Source organism: Palaemon carinicauda, chromosome 3, assembly GCF_036898095.1.
Source record: "Palaemon carinicauda isolate YSFRI2023 chromosome 3, ASM3689809v2, whole genome shotgun sequence".
In the NCBI taxonomy this organism is placed as follows: domain Eukaryota; kingdom Metazoa; phylum Arthropoda; class Malacostraca; order Decapoda; family Palaemonidae; genus Palaemon; species Palaemon carinicauda.
This window is the reverse complement of record NC_090727.1, coordinates 32,480,281-32,483,826: the sequence shown is the minus strand read 5'-3', so window position 1 is coordinate 32,483,826 and position 3,546 is coordinate 32,480,281.

The window sequence follows — 3,546 nt, the reverse complement described above, 5'->3', positions numbered from 1 at the left end:
TTCTTATTGTGGCTGTTGTTGTTGTTGTTAGGTTTATTTCGACCTGTTACAGATGAAATTAAATCTTTACCAAACCTCAAGGTTTTGATAAAAAGGTTGCTCGCTGTTATTCATACAGCGTACTTTTTTGCCAATGCTTGTATGTTTCGCTTGCTCCCCTACTCTCTTGAAACTGCAAGAACAACGGAAACGGAGACAGCGAAATAATCGGTTAATTGTTAGTGAATTGCTTAGTCATTTGTCGTTAGCGTTGTAAAAATCTATTAAATTTTTTGAATTAAAACCGTAATATAGTGAGGAATGGTAAAGAACTGTAAACTCCTTTGAAAACTTCGAACAAATGAATATGAATGGGGAATTGCCTTTTTTCCATGGTAGATAACAAGCAGGAGACGTAGCGAATGGTTAAAATAGAAATTGAAATCAACCAATAAAGTTATTTAGCTTTTTAGCTCCTTTTTTTTTGTGGGGGGGGGGGGGGGGCAGATGAAAACCGATGTAGAATATTTACTGACACAGAAAATGGTACTCCAGTTGGAGCTATGATTACAATCTCCATAGTGGGAAGCAGTGTCCCAAATGATTGATAATGTTTTTCGTGCCTCAAGAATCATTTGGAGGTAGCAATGAAACATTAGCTTATAAGACTGATAACTTTGTTTGGTTGGTGATGCTGTATAACTTTTTGCACATTTACTTGAAAAGAAATTACATTGTAAATACCTTGTTGACTTGCTAGTCGCTTATGTCGAAACATTTATTCATTATAAATTATACCAGTTTTAATTATTCCGGTTTTGTACGAACTACTGTAATTAATGACCATCTTTCTATAGTAAAATATTTACAGTACATATTAGTAGCTAAAAGTATTTTCACATATGTATAAGAAGTGAACATCAAAAGCTATTTCACAATTAGATCTTATTTTAACATTTTACGCGAATTTAAATAGATATAAACTTTCCAAGAAATATTTCTGCTATAAAATACTTACCTCAAAATACAAATATATTCGTAGTTAAGTACTCGGTGACTAGAAGTATCATTCCCATGGTTGTTATCAATTAGAAGAATTGCTCCCCTGGCGGTTATCAGTTAAGGAATTCATCCCAACTAGTTTAGGAATTGTAACAATGGGCAACACGAATTTCGTTACCTGTAAAAATTATGTTGTTGATTATGCAGGATAACATCATGTACCACGACCGCGTTCTTCAAGTGAAAAACAGGTTCATTGAAAATGTGACAGGTTCACATATATATTTTCTATTTTATATTTGTATTCACAGGTAACAGTGATATTTAGTTTGTTCATTATTCACTTTCCACCTTGAAATGTTCACGTCTCAAAGAGGAATAAAGTTCCCAATACAATTTCATGAATACCGAAGTTCGAGAAAGGGAGACATTTTCCCCGTTTGACTTTGCTCCGTCTGATCCCTTCAATAAGAGATTTCGGTAATGTCAGAGGTTATTTCTTTAACGCTAAACGGCCAACTACTAAAATTAAATGCATGAATAATATGCTCCGTTTATGAGGGAAGATTTGTATTACGCCGCGTTTATATCGTGTGTTGGGTTATGTTTTAATTTTCAAATAACATTTTACCATTCGCAAGGGGTGAATCTATTTTGAGTTGAAACAAGTAACAGTTAGGCCACTAGAAACCAGTTAATGTAAAATGCAGTAATTAGGTAATTTATGATTTGATGTTTTTATTTTTTCCATGGTCTTGATGGATATTTTTATGCTTCATATTTTAGGCTTTGTACTAATCGTGTTTGAACAAATAGATATTTATTGCAATACGATAAGGAGCTAATTATTTTTACAATGTTTCGTTATTAGTTTAAATGACATCAGTGTTACAAGTCAATTAAATTTGCATACCATATTTTGCTGCAAGGTTGATAATGGTACTGTTCACTTCTCACGGAAATCAACCTTCCTTTGTGCAGTGCAAAATTTAACCTGTGTAACTGGTAACAAAACTGATGGAATGAATTGTATAAGCCTCTATCAAACTTGGTTGAATGATCTCTCAGAAACTCAACATTTCTGCTCTGAAATACGTCAATCAATGAAATGACGGCTGATCTAAGTTCAGTTAGCAGATTTGTGAGCTTTATGAGTAGAGACTTCACCAAACCTTGTTTTCGGTGAACTGCATACTCTCCAAGAGTTTTAAGAATGTTATATAGTCAGTAATGTACACAACTACCCAATGTATGTGATACGGCCTTATAGTTAATGTTTTGTAAATATCTTTGAAAGGACGTTTATTTTATGAAGTGAATTATGTTTCAGTTTAAAAGCGGGCGCTTTTAACGGCTTAAACGAAGCCGTCTTTCGGAATAGTTCTTGCACCAGTTATCTTGAGAGTGATTGTGGTGAGGAAAATGGTGACCATTATGTTATCTCCTTAAGAGTGTACAAGCAATTTCCCTATGGGACAGAAGGTTGTTGCTCTTATATACTCCTGTAAGAACTTTGTCATTGATGCCTCCCCGTTATAAACTTTTTGAGCGGTTTGATTGGCATTATTATTATTGTTATGACTTGCTAAGTTACAGCACTAGTTGAAAAAGCAGGATGCTATAAGCCCAGGGGCTCCAACAGGGAAAATAGCCCTGTAAGGAATGGAAACAAGGAAAAATAAGATTCTTATATATATATATTTATTTATTTATTTATATCTGAAGGACCCGAAATTACTCTGCTCGCGCTCAAAGGTGCGAGCCTGGGATCTTTATTATAGCATTATTTTGAACGATTACAGAAGCTGCTGCAATTGGGTTAAATGATCTCAAAAGAAGATCCAATTTTGGAGAACTATTTATCCTTATACACCTTTTACAATAGAGGTAACACCCTGCTGCTATCTTGATACCATTTTTATAGAATGTGAGATGACTTCGTATGTAGCTACCTAGTTTTAACCTCTTTAGTTTCAGTTTATTAAAAGGGGTTATCATTTGAGAAGCTGGACTCGCCCCATTCTCAGATCACATGCAGTTGCATAATGCTCTTACTGTTACCTAGATTGTCTGGGATATTATGTTTATTAAGTTTTTTTCCTGTAAGGATATAATAGTAAATCCACTTGTGGTAGAGGGACTCTATTAATAGCTTTTATTTCAATCAGTATTTATGAAATAGTTTTGGGCTGAGGTCTAATCCGACTGTTATAGAAAAGACTGTGACAAGCATTATGCGCATATATATACATTTTATATATATATATATATATATATTATATATATATATATATATATATATATATATGTGTGTGTGTGTATATATATATATATGTGTGTGTGTATATATATATATATATATGTATGTGTGTATATATATATATATATATATATATATATATATATATATATATATATATATATATATAGGGTATATACAAGCTTTCGTATAAGGAATAATTAAAAATGAATGTTTCATCATAAATGAAGAATACATATGTCGATATATATATGTAATGTTTGTGTGATTATGTGTGCTTGTATGCAAAAGACCCCCATTTTTTA